Raw genomic sequence first — 16699 nt, forward strand, 5'->3', positions numbered from 1 at the left:
GAGGTGTAGGCAACTACTCGGCCATTTTGCATTAAGACACAACCCAACCCCGCCTTACAAGCATCACTAAAAATAGTAAAACCATCTCCAGGAGAAGGAAGTGTGAGAATATAGCTATGGATTTTGTGTCTGGTTTTCCTAAGACCAATAAAGGTTTTGACAGTGTGTGGGTAGTAGTTGATAGGTTAACTTAATCTGCTCACTTCTTAGCTATTAAGACCGATTTGTCTTTGGAAAAACTTACTGAGTTGTATATTGACCAGATTGTAAAGCTTCATGGTGTTCCAGTAACCATCATCTCTGATCGGGACTCTCGGTTCATAGCTCATTTTTGGAGGAGCCTACATAAAGCTTTGGGAACGAAACTCACTTTCAGTACGGCCTTTCATCCTCAACCTGATGGGCAATCAGAACGAACTATCCAAATTTTGGAAGACATGTTGAGAGCATGTATACTAGATTTTGGAGGTGCTTGGGATCGACATCTACCCTTGATAGAATTTTCCTATAACAACAGTTACCAGGCAAGTATCCAGATGGCTCCCTATGAGGCTTTGTACGGGAGGCGGTGCAGGTCACCTATCTGTTGGGATGATGTAGGAGAAAGAAAACTTTTGGGGCCAGAGATTGTGCAGATAACAGTTGAGAAAGTTCGGAAAATTAGAGATCGATTACAAGCAGCTCAGAGCCGACAGATGAGTTATGTAGACAACAGAAGAAGAAGCTTGGAATTCCAAGTGGGAGATCACGTGTTCTTGAAAGTTGCTCCTACTAAAGGAATTGTTCGCTTTGGTGTGAAAGGTAAACTTAGTCCTCATTTCATTGGCCATTTCGAAATCTTGGAACGTATTGGTGAGGTGGCTTATCGGCTTTCCCTTCCACCTGCTCTCTCTCGAGTGTATAATGTGTTCCATGTCTCCATGCTGAGGAAATATGTTTCCAATCCTGATCACATGATTCAGTTCTCAGGTTTTGAGTTAAACAGTGATTTATCTTTCGAAGAGCAACCGATAAAGATTATAGATTTTAAGAAGCAAGAACTGAGAAAGCGGGTCATTCCTTATGTCAAAGTCCAATGGAGAAATCATTCTGTGCGTGAAGCAACTTGGGAATTGGAGGCTGAAATGAGGGAGAAGTATCCTTTTCTGTTTCTCGGGCCAAGTGCGAGTTTAGAGGACTAAACTCTTTTTAAGGAGGGGAGGATTGTGGACCCCGCCAACCTGGTGGACCTACCTCTTTATTTGTCTCCTTAAAACCAAGTTAAGTGCTAAACCATGTTTGATTTACCCCTTAATCCCTTTTTCTTCTTCTTGTCACCATGCTGGGAGCTTTTCTAGAGAGAGGAATTCCCGGAGGGATTCCTGGACGCCATCTTGTCATGGTCTCCTTCTTGGCCGATCGTATACACCCCATGACCATCTCCCTCGTCCACTCCTCCATCTCTCTTCTTTCTCTCCATTCTCCCACTTGTTTTACTCCTTGGAAGTTGAAGAAAAAAGGCCATCCATCACCGGAGTTCAGGTCTCCACCGGTGGTCTTGGCATCCGGAGGTGAGGAGAAGAAGGACAAGTAGCCGCCGACGTTCTCCAAAGGCAAGGTAGGCTCTCTCATTCTCGTGTTGATGGTGGAGTTGTTTACTAGAGTCTTGAGAGAAACTTGTGCTTGTGAAATCCTTAAGCTTGGTGGTAGATTATTTTCTATTAAATATGCATGTTTGAAGCTCTTAGTGAGTGATCTATGCTCTCATGTGTCTATGGTTGCCTTTGATGATGATGTTTGCATGAAGAGCTTCACCATTTTGATTTATGTTTGGCTTATCCTTGCATGGAGATATAGATTTATTTTTTGCATACATGAAACTGCAGTCTCATTTTCCCAAAATTACTTGTCGACAAGGTCAGGGTTTAACCCCCACTGACAGGGTTGCATATCGCTCATTTGGAGACCAAAATATTCAGACACATTTCCAAGCCAAGAATACAGAATATTCACAAGTATTTTTCAAAAATTCAACTAATAAAATAAATAAATAAATAAATAAATAGATAAATAAATAATGTAAAATAATATACTCACTTTTCCAAGCCTAAGCCTGGTTCCACTTTGAAGAAATAATAACAACATTTCACAAATATTTTCCCCAAATTCAAGAAAATAAATGATTTACCAATAAAATAAAATACCACAAGTATAAATAACCAATAAAGAATTATTCAACCAATCTCAAGGATGAAATGCATAATTATTAATACAATCAAATACTAAAATTTGTAAAAATATAAGGTCTAATGTATCTCATCAATTGAAGAAAAAACAATGGCTCACCTAATTCCAAAATAGCTAGAAAAATAAATTCAAAGGAGACATTGTCAAAACAAGGATGGTAAAAATTTTAGGAAGGAGATAGGCAAGGACATAAAGGCAAGTGGATATTTAAGGAATAAAGGTATAACCAAATAATAGATAGGTAATCCAAGTTGGTGTCAGGTTGACCAAGGATTCAAAAGCACTTAATAAATCTTAAGTTTTTGTTATTGGGAATAAACATGATTACAAAAAAAAAGATAATTACTTTGTCAAATAATTGGAAGTAACAAGGGAAATAACCTATATAAGTTTTGGCAAGTAATAACACTATGGTTCCAACTAAGTATAGAAACTTCTCTTCATCTATAACATAAGTCATAAATAAGATGGCATTCCCACAATAATTTTCAAAGAATAATTGCAAATAAATTTTCAGAAATTTTACATGAACAATAAACAAAAACACAAAATTTTAAACACAAGAGTTCAAGGGATTACTTACTTGGTGATCCCCTAATTCAAAAGAAATCCAAGATGATGCTCAAGGTGGTCCTAAAATCCAAGGGAAAACCAACCAAATATACATGAATACTTGGAAGAGTTCAAGCACAAAGATTAAAGATAAGCTAGTCTAAAATACCAACACTCTACTACAAAGCATGGTCTTTCTAAACACAACTTAGAACTCAAGGATTCAAAGGAAGCAACAAAACATCAATTGCTATAAACAAAAGAACACAACTCATGCTCTACCAACATAGTGGTTTGACATGCCAATACATATATATCAAATATTAACACAACCAAGATGCATGTCACTTAAACACAATTGTGAAGCACACAAAGTAAATAAATATAATATATATATATATATGTATATAAGGGTAGGTGTATGCATGAAAAACTCATACACCAAGGCATGGATCATGCAAGCTAACATTGAAGGGTGTAAACATAAGTGTTAGTGCAACCGCACTATTTATTGGCATGATTTGACACCTAGACCAAATGACATGGCAACCAAGGTGACAAAGCATAATTGATGATGTGGCAAGCATGGTGACATGGCAAGGAGACTTGGAGTGCAAGGCAAACATCTTGAAGATCTTGATGGAGCTATTTTTAGTAAGTCTCTAACATGGAGCCAAATATCTTGAAGATCATGGTGAAGCTATCTTAAAGATCTTGGTGGAGTTATTTTTGGCAATGCATTACATTTGAAGACAAGATCATATCAAGACCATATTTAAGTGATTTGATTGAAGACTAAATATGGTGGAGCTTAATTAAAGAAAGATCTATTCATGGTGTGAATGAAGATATGATTTGAAGAATCCTTGATGAGAATCATTGAAAGTCTATTAATCAGCAAGATTTGAGGACCAAACTTGGGTGAATTGAAGATCAAGTTTGGAGAATCTTTCGAAGACCAAATTTAGGTGGATTGAAGACTAAGTTTGGCAAGTTTCATGGAAGACGCACAGGAGCGTGCGCCCCTGCGAGGGGACTGCGTGATGAGGAGTCGAGGAGGTAGGCTAGTTGCGGCAGTCGGGATCGGGAGATTTTGGGCTGCATCGACTCGGACTAAGCATGACCGGGAGGTTGATGGGTCTTGAGGTCGTCCCATAGCGTAACTGGGAACTCGGTCAAGTCGCTGATCGGGGGCCATGTTGCAACTTATGTTACAACGGGGAGTTCAGCAATGCTAATTTCAGCGAGGTTTTTAAATTAGTAGCACGGAGATTCTAAAAGAGGTATGTGCTTATATTTGGGACGTTGAGGCGTCTATATAAAGCTACCTTGCTCGTAGATTGTAAGGTGTGACTCTTGAGTGACTCTTTTAAGGAGAGTGTGTGAGCACCAAACAATCTGGAGAGGTAGTGATCTTCATTGTTGAGAGTGTGAGTGACAAGTGTTTGTACTCATCTATTTTTTTACCTCTTTTAGTGGATTGTTTATCTCCGGGCTTGGCCCCCGGGACGTAGGCGAGTGGGACGCTTGAACCCAGGGTTACTCAACGTCGTGTGTCTCCTCGTGTTTGTTTGTGTGCTTTTTCTTTATTGGTTTGTGTGAGACTTCTATGAGTGATTAAGTGTTACTTAATACCCACAAACCACACCGGAGGAACTAACAATAAGTTTTTATGCAAATGAGAACATGGTTTCTTGCACATGTATGAGTGGTTTCAAACATATGTATATTTACATATGGAGGTGGTTTCATGTATGCAAAAATAAATCTATATCTCCATGCAAGGATAAGCCAAACATAAATCAAAATGGTGAAGCTCTTCATGCAAACATCATCATCAAAGGCAACCATAGACACATGAGAGCATAGATCACTCACTAAGAGCTTCAAACATGCATATTTAATAGAAAATAATCTACCACCAAGCTTAAGATTTTCACAAGCACAAGCTTCTCTCAAGACTCTAGTAAACAACTCCACCATCAACACGAGAATGAGAGAGCCTACCTTGCCTTTGGAGAACGCCGGCGGCTACTTGTCCTTCTTCTCCTCACCTCCGGATGCCAAGACCACCGGTGATGGATGACCTTTTTTCTTCAACTTCCAAGGAGTAAAACAAGTGGGAGAATGGAGAGAAAGAAGAGAGATGGAGGAGTGGAGGAGGGAGATGGTCATGGGGTGTATACGATCGGCCAAGAAGAAGACCATGACAAGATGGCGTCCGGGAATCCCTCCGGGAATTCCTCTCTCTAGAAAAACTCCCAGCATGGTGACAAGAAGAAGAAGAAGGGATTAAGGGTAAAGCAAACATGGTTTAGCACTTAACTTGGTTTTAAGGAGACAAATAAAAGAGGTAGGTCCACTAAGTTGGCGGGGTCCACAGAGATGGCAATATGAGCCTCACATGCTGCAAGTTAAGTTTATCTTTTCCTTTTTCACTTTTTTCCATTTATTATATAAACTTTGGTGAGCAACGACCATGCCTAATATTATTTGGAACTTTATACTTCTGAACTTGATATCAGGTTAATTGTTCTTCGTGGTGTAGAATGTCAGCGGTTAAACCCTCTAATTTCCCAATGTGCAGTTCTTGAAATTCTATGGCACAACCTCTTAGAATCAAGTTAGTTGCTGGTTGTATATATATATTGCATGTCCATGAATGAAACCTGTTCATGAATTGCCAAGAACATGAAATAGCCTTTTTATTCCTTATGAATATATTTTTTTCAATATACTTGAACACTTCAACTTGTCCTTTTAATATGCACTATAATTTTAATCCTTTATTTAGTATAATTTTTATCATGGTCTCTGATTCCATCTAGATGTGTCTTAGAAAGGGAAGTCACACTTGTGATGTATTCATGAGTAGATAAATATTTTTTGTTAATGCAATAATGTTCTATTGTGGATGCCAGGAAGGGAACACATGGTCATTTCTCATTTCATTTGGAAATAAATGGAAAGCTGCTTGTTGAATAGTATCTTTCATGAATTAGTATAACAAAGCATTTGATGAATAAAAAAAGATTATAAAGAATCACCAAGGATAATTAACTTTATTTAATAAGCAAGCATGGATAAAATAAACACTCGTGATGCACAAGCATAAAGTTTGAATCGTTTGATCCTCTTGCTTTGTTTTGCAAGTTAACTATGATAATATCACGAGGCAAATTTATTTTCATCTTTTGGCTTTATTACTCTGACTTTTCATTTCTCTTCATATTTATTTCATCCTTTTCATTAGTGCTTGCTAATGAATTCATTAAATGGGTGTTGGGTTGGGGGATAAAGGATGTGGGTTTAAGGGAATTTGTTTTAAATTTTATGTTGGGTGGAAAAATTTTATTTAAGCCAATCCAAGTTTGATATAATTAATACTAATACAAACTAAATATTTTAAATTTTAATTTAACTTTTTTATAAGAATAATAAATAATTATTATTAATAATAATTTTTTAAGATTGATTAACAAATTTATTTATTTAATAAATGCAATTTTTATCAAAAATATGAATATTAGTTATCCGAGGTTGTTTGTTTGGTGGGATAGTACTTATTCCCCAACTAAAAATGGGTTAATCTTCTTACGTGGTTTTCCTCTTTGAGACTTGTTCTATTGCTTGCAACACTTCATGGTAACTATTCCATTAGATTGCTTCACATCTTGTACCCAAGAATTTGTGAAGCATATTCTTGCCTAATCACCTATTACTACAGTAACAAAGGCACATGATTTAAACACAGCATTCTTTTCTGTATCATGCAGTGCTGAGAATGGATATTTTTCTCAATGTTATTTTTTATGGCATTACTTTCTTTATAATATACATGCTCACCTAAATAACTTTGTTTGACAAATTAATTCTGATCATCAGGGCATGGGAATCTCTTTCAGCAGTGACCTGTTGTAGATCTTTAGTTGTTGTGTATGATAGCAGTTGCATTCTTCAAATTGATGTTGCAGCTAAATCCCCATTAGAACATGGTGAAGCAATGGATGTTGATGCGAAGAAACTTCTTCAAGGTACTTTGCAGAAGTGTCATGGATTCTCAAAAGCATATAAGTTTTTCCAATTTTTTGGTAAGAAAGCACAAATTCTTGTGTGCACGTTGCCTCACTAAGATAACTTTAATTTAGTTAAATACCATTTTTATACAGAAAGCTACATGGCAAATCTCTCTTTATCCTGGCAAATCTGAGCTTCCCTTTTTGCCTACAAATACACAGACATAGAAAATAGCATATTTTCATGGATAATTGCTCTTTGAGCATCTAGGAATTCACTGTTTTATCTTTTCTTTTATGCTTGTATCAGATTCTTAACCAAGGGAACTTTGAGGGGAATACTCGAAACCCTAACACTTCTTGTTAGTGGTTAGAGCATTATTCTCTAGTTACCTAGTTTATGCCATTCAGTTGGTAATAGTCCTCTAGATTTGTTGTGAGGTTATGATAGAGTGTGATTAAGAGAAGACATAATTGTAAACAAAAGATTCATTAGCCTGGAGTTCATAAAGGCACTAATGTGCCTAAGCTCGATCAGTTTAATTTAGTTCCTTTACTAGCTACTCGCTTTGTTTGCTACCAACTAACTGTGAACCACTAGCCTAGACCATTGGCTTATTGAAGAAATGGCCTAAGTTTTGTATCTTATGTTGTGTTCATTCAAATTATGCCATGGCTGTTCAAATAAATTTACAAAAACCATCAAACTCAAATAAGTTTTTTTTATAGTTTTATCCTTTAATTTCAATGTTGGCTCACATGCAATTTTCCATTTAGTCAGTTATCTTGCAGCCAATTGGGGACAAGGGAGTTGCAATAATTGGTGGCAATACTATAAGGGGATTCAACAATACTGATCAGGTACTTGAGAAATTGGGATATGACTCATTTTTCTTCTGTAATGATATTTTACTCATTTTATAGTTCATTATTTCCACATTGTTGTTGCTGATTCATTTATGGCCTCCATTGTCTTCTTCAATGTGAGATGCTATATCATGCTTTGGTATATATCTTCTGAAACTAAATTTCAGGCCTATAATTGATTGCTCCCATGGTTGCAAAAACCAACATCTTTTCATTGATAAGACAATTAAGGTCTAAAAGCATAACATAGACATAAGACCAGATGTGGTATGATAATAGTTGGTCAAGCATTATATGGAGAAAAGCACAAACTTCAAGGGATTTGCTTGAGGGAAATAGAATATAAGGTCCCAACTACCATGTCAAAATAGATACTATAACATTTTGATAAAAGATTGCTACAAAAAGTGATTTAAGAGTGGAGCATTCTAGGGTAGATACGTGGCATTCTATGCATTTTGCTACTCAAATAAATACTTTGAGTGCTGTAGAGGTAACCTTGACAGAGTGAAAATTTCATGTAAATATTATTTATAAGATGATATTAGAGATTAGATAATCATAATATAGAGAGGAGAGGATTTTCTGGACATCTTTTTGGTGAGCTTTCTGGTAAGCATGTACTATGTAGAAGTGCAAGCATCCACATTTAGATCTAACAAATGAAATGAGTATTATGCATGGGGCAGTTGAGCAAAATCAATTGCCAAACCAAGTGACCTCATTTATTTGTTAAGAATCTAACGATCAATGGTCTGAATACCCTTAGGGATCAGAATATAGGAGATCAGTAGGGATAAGTGGTAGCGCATATACATATTGAGTCAAACAACTTCAGTTATAGGAGCAAATCTTGTCTCAATTCTAGACATTAGCATGGGAGAGAGAAAAGTTCTTGCTTACTTCCTGTTTGTCATAACTTCAGTGATCTATCATAGTAAACATAAGCCATGCAGTAACTTAGTCATGAATGATTGGTCCAACACCCAATTTGAGTTGTCTAAAATTGGAAGTAAAAAATAGTCATGAGCACTTGAAAATTATACAGGCTAGACTTAGCTCTTGAAGTATGCTTGAAAAGGCATACAAACAATTTAACTAGAAGTTGTACAAATCTATCTCTTTGTCTGTCTATATGTACGTAAACCATCTTAGGTCATGGCAAATATCTACTGCTATGTTGAAAAGGCTAAAGATCCTGCTAAGGATACATATGGAGAATCATGATACTTCAAGGATGGTGTGTAGTGGAGAAGGCACTCCCTCAATATCTCATATTAACCCTGCTTGTTAAAAAAATGCTGGAAATGCTCTAGATACACACAGTGCACAAGTTTGAGTCATAGTGAGTTCAAAAAGGAGAACAGAGGATAGGATTAGAAAGGTAAAGGAGATTTTTATATGAATCTCCTTGGGAAAGTATCTAATATTTAGCCGGTGCTAGTGATCATTGAGCAATAAGGGAAACTCAAGCTTGCTTTCTCATGCTACTGAAATGAGGTCATCAATGTGGGGAACACCATGTCTTCAAAATTTCATGCAGAAAATATGGTATCCACATGTAGACATCAATATATATGCTATTTGCTATTTTTAACGGACCCTCCCGAAATAAATTGCAAGCAAGCATTAGAAGCAACTCAGTGTTTATATTTACTACATCAACTAGTGGTTGCTCTTTTGCTGAGAAGTTGTTGCCTGAAAGGCTCATATTATTTGTTATGGCTGAAAGCTGATGTTAGAAAATTCTGGGACATGATACCATTTTAAACATGCAATTGCCTGGTTTACATTGGTTTAAGTCAAGTGTCTTATTTGACTTGCGGAATAGATGAATTATCAATGTTGCACATTACATTGAGGGGTTCTTGATATTTGCTACCTTTGCCATTCAGCCAGGCTTTGTGTTGAGGAATATGGCTGTTATGTGCTTTGTGATAGAGAAAGAGAGTAATTGGATCAAATCCTCATTCATAGCATCAGAAACATGTATGACCTTAGGTCTACATATAGAAGCCAATGATACAAATATACCCAACTACTTCTGTACATACATACATCGAACACATGTATAGCCATACATACATACATACATACATACAACTAAAATCCCCTCTCAAACTAAAGGTGGATCATGCATCTTGAGTTTGGATAACATGAATAGATACAGATCACGCGTTTGTGCCTTGGTGAAAAAATCAGCCACCTGGACCTCTGTAGGAAGATAATGAAGTGACACTGCATGAGTGTGTACATGATAACGGATGAAGTGTGCATCCACACCAATGTGTTTGGTCAGCTCATGCTTGACCGGATCAGCAGTAATCTGAAGAGCTCCAATACTGTCATAGTGAATAAGAATAGGAGAAGTGATCGGTATACCAAAATCCTGCAGAATTGAATGAATCCAAAGCACCTCCTGTACAGTAGAAGCTAAAGCATGTACCTCAGCTTCAGTACTAGATTTGGCAACAGTAGGCTGTTTTTAGGTCTTCCAAACAACAAGTGAAGACCCAAGAAAGATATAATAGCCAGTGACAGAGACTTGATCATCAAGAGATCTAGCCCAAGTAGCATCAGAATAGGACTGCAGCTGAAGTGTGTACTGGTGTGAATAGAATAGACCACGCGAGACAGTGCCAAAAAGATATCGAAGTACTCAGAGAAGATGCCCATAATGAACAGATGTGGGGGCCGCAATGAACTGACTGAGAATGTGCACAGCATGAGAAATGTTAGGACGTGTGACGGCCAGATATACCAAGCTGCCAACTTGATACTGTTAGCGGGAGGGTCCGATAAGGGAATCCCATTATGAGTAAGAAGCTGCAAATGTAACTCCATCGGTGTAGCGGCAGTACGAGTATCTGTTAAACCAGAGCGAGCAAGGAGATCTAGAGTGTAACGCTACTGAGATAGTTGATAGCCATCAGGATGAGATGTGATCTCAATACCCAGAAAGTAACGGAGCAGACCTAGATCAGTCATAGAGAAGGTCTCATACATTTTCTACTTCACAAAGATAATGTGAGCAGAATCATCACCAGTAAGGATCATATTATCCACATACAGAAGGAGAATGGTCCGACCATGAGGTGAAGAATGCATGAAGACTGTTGGATCATGTATGCTCGAAGTAAAATCAGCAGCCTCAACGATTGTGCTGAACCTCTCAAACCAAGCACGTGGAGCCTGCTTGAGACCTTAGAGAGTGCAGTGAAGATGATATATAGACCCCGGAGGCACCTGAAGGCCAAGGAGAAGAGTCATGTAAATCTCCTCCTTTAGGTCCCCATGAAGAAAGGCATTCTTCACATCAAGCTGATGAAGAACCGACCTACCAACAGCTGCGATAGCAATTAATGTACGCACAGTGTGCATGCGGGTCACTAGGGCAAAAGTCTCCTCATAGTTATGGCCATACTCTTGTTGAAAACTACGAGTAGCAAGACGCGCTTTATAGCACTTGAGAGACCCATCAGAATGAGTCTTCACCCGGTAGATCCAGCGATAGGTGATGGGAATAGCATGGGCAGGAAGAGGGACTATATCCCACGTGTGAGTCTGAGACAAAGCATCAAACTCCTCAGCCATAGTAGTTCACCACTCAGGGGATAGAACTGCTTCTCTGTAGGTACCTGGCTCAATGACATCTAAGACACTGGTGCTAGCAGAGGCGTAACGAACAGGGAGATGTAAAGTGGGGCGATCACGTAAGGAGTAAATGTGAGAAGATACCTCAAGAGCTGGATCGGTAGTAGGAGAGGCGTCAGATTGATACTCTCACCCCACCATATTGTGATGTTCATGCTGCGCAGATTTTTACCTATTTTGGGTCTTACTCTCGTTGTCGTAGCCATGATGAGACATGACGTATGTATGAGTTCATTATGCATCTCCGCCCTGAGTTCGAGCCAACTCGGGCTTAGTTACTTCATGCTCCATCAGCATACTCTTTAGATGAGGCATTTGCTATTGTTCTTGCTGAGGAAACCCAACTCCGAGCTTCCTTCACAGGGGGGTAGTGCTCTTGGTGTCTCTTGCCCTTCTTCTATCCCTCTGGCATCCTCCTTTACTCTACCTCGAGCTTCATCTTTTGTCTCATCTCGGCCTTCTCCACGATTGAAACAGACTGTGACTGGTCACTACTGTGGCCTACTTGGTCATCTCAAGCATGATTGTCGAAAGAAACAGTATGGACTTCCGCGTATTACTACCTATGGTGCTTCTTCACCTGCTCTACCTCTTCTTCTACTGCCCGACTCCCCCTCAGGTACATTTTGTGCATGCCTCTCCTACTCCACCATCTCCTGCTCTGCTATCTACTGTCAATTAGCAGTTATTGGCGATGTTCCGATAGTTCCAGTAGTCCCATTTACCAAACTCCACTAGACATGCGCTGTCGGCTCAAGTCCCTCCCTCCGCTCAAGGTAGTCTCTGTCCTCTCTTTCTCTATCATGGTGCCGGGAAGAGGTGGCCAGGGAAGAAACCTAGTCTAATCTGATACCATGATAGAGAAAGAGAGTAATTGGATCAAATCTTCATTCATAGCATCAAAAAACATGTATAACCTTAGGTCTACATAAAGAAGGCAATGATACAAATATACCCAACTATCTCTGTACATACATATGTCGAACACATGTATATCCATACATACATACATACATACATACATACATACATCTAACACTTTACACAAGCTATGCAGGTTGCATGAATAATTTCTTTTGCTGCCTGTGGCTTTATGTTCCAACTAGGATTATTAGTCTGGCACATTGTTATGTTTGACAATCTGATGCTCTGGATAATTCCTGTTCGTTATCATGACTTCTTACTGCTTCCTTAAATACTTTATATTTGTGTTTTGTTCTTCTCACTAATGATTTAATATTTTCTTTTATTTCAGTCTTTAGAGTTTTGAAAATGAATGATAATTGATGACTATTATTCCCATTCCTATTTTCTGAGAGTAGACTGTTATGCTTTTTTGAATTTAGGCCAAAACTTGTTATAATTACTTGCTAATAATCGCAGGCATGGATTACATTAATTGCTGAGAAGCTAGATGCTACACTATCTACTTCTTGAGATATGCTCGCCTATTCTTATCTCTCACTATAAGAAAATTTCATTTTACCCATGGCAATTTACCTAGCGACACGTTTTGTGGGTATATACGCAGTGAAAACCCATGGAATAGAAAGGAATTCATCAAATAAAATATATCAAATTTACCCAGGGAATAGATTCGGATTTACGTACGATTTACCCAAGTAATGAACATCCCTGGGTAATTTGTGGGCAAATAACGTGGGTAGTTCACGCCTGGAAATTACCCACAATATACCCAGGGAATATTTGTGTGGGAGAATTATTCATGGGTAATCCGTGGGTAAATATAATATTCTCACGGATTATCCAGCAAAGTTGTTTGTGTGTATTATAGTGGTGGGTAATCCCTGGGTAAATTTAATATATTATTTCAAATTTTATTTAATTTTTATATTTATATTTGATAGAAGATAATATTTATCAAAATTGAATTTAGATTTAAATTAACAATCATAATTAAATTAAAAAAATTAAACATTATAAAATAAATATAAAGAAATAATATCATAATAATTTATTCTATAAATTATATGAATATCATGAAAAATAAGATGATAATAAAAAAATCAATTGGATATATAAATTAATCAATCAATTTATAAACTTATGAGAATTATTTAATTTACATATAAATAAGATTATTATGCACTTCTATTCAAAATCTCACTAGACAAACTATATTAAATATAAATAATACATATATGAAAAAATTTAAAACAAAAACCAAGATAGTTAAATAAAAAAAAATTTGTAGAGTTAAGTCCTAAATAGATGCCAATGAAATCAATCAACTTGTTATTTTATATAAATCAATTTATTACATATAATTTTTATGTGATTATATAATTTAAGATAAACAATTATGTATTAAAATAGGTTTTTTAAACCATTAATATTCACAATTAGCATTATTAAAAAAAAATGAATGTGTTTTTCTTTTTGGCCTATAAATATTTGATTTTAATTATTTTGAAAATATTTTTAATTGAGATGAGTTAAAAATAAATAAATAAAATTATTGTAATTATAATATTTATAATTATTTTGGATATCAAATAATAATATAAATTTCATGATTCAAATTAAAAATCAAAATTATAATAGTTTATCTCCCTAAATTGTAAATATTTAACAAAATAGAATCAAAATATTTATTTTTTTAAATATAAAAATCACAATAAGTATTGAGAAAGCAAACTAAATTTAATTTTATTATATATATATATATATATATATATATATATATATATATATATATATATATATATATATATATATATATATATTTACTTGACTTTATTTGAAGGAAATTAAAAGATCCGTAATATTGTTCCTTTTGTCTATATTTGTTTATAAGTTTCCTGATTTGGAACCTTTTAATCTAAAAGAATATACTATAATATTGATTTCATAATTATCCTTTATTTTCTAAAAGAAGGATAAATATTGAGTATGACCCCCAACTCCCCTAACTCCATCAAGCTATTGGTCTCATCTTCCCATTTATGAAATACAAAAATTAAAAAAAAATAAAATAAAATAAAAAACAGAATACAAAAGAAAACCCCAAATCCATATATCCCTTCGCCGCTCACCCTCATTGTCGTGTTCAATTATCCCATGTATTTTATCAATGGGTTTAAATTCCATACAAGTGATTATAGTGTGGGAAAATCAACCATCAATAGTGGAGTGTGCATCAAAGGTTCTAATTACAGTGAGTTATCAAGTGATTATTATGGTATTTTAAAGGAAATCATTGAATTAGAATATCCCACACTTCCAATTAAAAAAGTTGTCCTCTTCAAGTGTGATTGGTTTGATCCAACTCCAAATGTTAGTAAGAAAGTTCATAAGGACTACAATCTTGTTGATATCAACCATAAAAGAAGGTTTAACAAATATGAATCTTTCATTTTGGCGGAACAAGCATTTCAAGTATATTATGCACCTTATCCAAGTATGAAGCGTGACAAGGCTGACTGGTGGGTTGCGTGTAGAATTAAATCTAGATCAGTTATTGATATCCCTATAACTGATTTGCCATTCCAAGATGATGAAGTAGAAGCACATTCGATTGATACGATTGACGATACAATAATACCTTTAAATGATTCAAATGGTGCTTTTGTTGATGTAGATGATAGACATGATGATGTTGACTAAGAAGATGCAGTTGAACCTGATTTGCAAGAAACAAAAATGGAAGATGATGAAGATGATGAAGATGAAAACATATCTATTGATAGTGAATAGTATTATTTTAGTTCTAATGTACTGAATATACTTTGCTCTTAAACTCACGTAGCATTTTCCAAGTCATGTTTTATTTTATCTACTGAGTATAATTTGCTTTAAACCTTATGTAGTATCCTCTATGTTATGTTTTATTTTAATGTACCGACTATAATTTGCTTTTAACTTTAGGTAGCATTTTCAAAGTTTTTCTATATGATGCTATTATGCATTTGCAATGTTTTATTTGAATTTATTTATTATTGTTAGATTTATAATTTATATATGTCAATTTAGTCATTTTTGTAGACATGCCTAAAGGTAAAGGAAGGATAAGGCCATATTGAGGAGAAAGATCTCGTGGGAGGGGATGCACACTAATCCTACAAATGAAGAAAACTTAACAAATCATCTAATTGCCATTCAGCTTAATGATACAGCAACCGAGGCCCTTAATCCCGCAAATGCATCTTGTGATATTGCAAACAATGACACAAATCATACAATTTCAACTTCTACTATATCCCAAGCTAGTAATGATCCAGTTGATGCAACAGCTAATGGAGGTAGACTTCGCATCATGGTTGTGAATGGATTGTAAGTATTTTTTTAAAAAAATATGGCTATATGTTATAATATATGAACGCATTTACATGTTTATAATTATAACAGGTTAGAGCCCTTTAGAAAATGTTCACGTGTGATAACAAAGGTATTTAAGCAAAAGGTGGAAACTAATGGCTACATATGGAAAACAATTTCACAAGCTACAAAAGATTTTTATTTTGAGGAGTTTAGCGTATTTTTTATTTTGAATTCAAGTTATTTATTCATTCCATTTTCATTATTGAATATCAACAAGTTTATTGTTTTGCAGAAGCATTGTGTGTGGGATTCTTCAGTGGAGGCGCAAGTGAAGGTGGCATGGGTTGTGAAAGCTTCACAACAATACAAAGATTTTTTGCGAGGTATAAGAAATTTTGAGAAGAAACCAGAATACATGTCTGATGATGTTTGTAGACATTGGAAAGCCTCTTGGGATAAACCTGAATTTAAGATGAAATGAGAAAAAAAATTCAAATAATCGGAGGAGCATTACAGGACCGTCATCTCATACTGGAGGGTCAATATCCAATGTTGAACATGGCAAAAGACTTGTAAGTATAAATAGAATTCATTTGTATGATGAATGAATCTGTGTTGTTTGCAATATAAATAAAATTAACTTGCATGTTATTTGAGTTTGTGCTTGTTGTACTATAAAGTAAAGTGTTTTATTTTTATTTATGTCTAAACTTACATATGCTTTTATTGTTAACTAGATGATTATATATAGTTAAAATGTATGTGTTGTGAATGTTATAAGCATCTTCATTGGGATGGATGTATTCAGACCATGAGTGTTTTTTTTTTTATTTATTACCACTAAAAAGCATGATGGACAAACCTTGTTTACATATGCTTTTCTATTAATGTCTAAAATTTCATATGATTTTATTGTTAACTAAATAATCATAGCTAAAGCGTATATTTTGTGTATGTTATAGGCATCTTCATTAGGCCATATACCTACATCACATGAGTTGTTTCTTTTTACTCATTCTAAGAAGCGTGATGGACAAACTTTCATTGATGAAAAGTCTAAATCACTCAATGTAAGTTGTTAAAGTCTTTTAAATCATCATGAT

The 16699-nt window shown here is 35.5% G+C and overlaps 1 long non-coding RNA gene across 1 annotated transcript; it reads left to right on the forward strand.

Moving 5' to 3' along the window:
- The first annotated feature begins 6684 nt into the window (after positions 1 to 6684).
- Positions 6685 to 15420, forward strand: LOC120255444. The gene is made up of 3 exons (XR_005535012.1): positions 6685 to 6812; positions 7576 to 7655; positions 15309 to 15420. It is a non-coding gene; the product is annotated as an uncharacterized LOC120255444 (long non-coding RNA).
- Positions 15421 to 16699: the final 1279 nt, after the last annotated feature.

This window comes from Dioscorea cayenensis, unplaced genomic scaffold (genome assembly GCF_009730915.1).
Source record: "Dioscorea cayenensis subsp. rotundata cultivar TDr96_F1 unplaced genomic scaffold, TDr96_F1_v2_PseudoChromosome.rev07_lg8_w22 25.fasta BLBR01000998.1, whole genome shotgun sequence".
Classification (NCBI taxonomy): domain Eukaryota; kingdom Viridiplantae; phylum Streptophyta; class Magnoliopsida; order Dioscoreales; family Dioscoreaceae; genus Dioscorea; species Dioscorea cayenensis.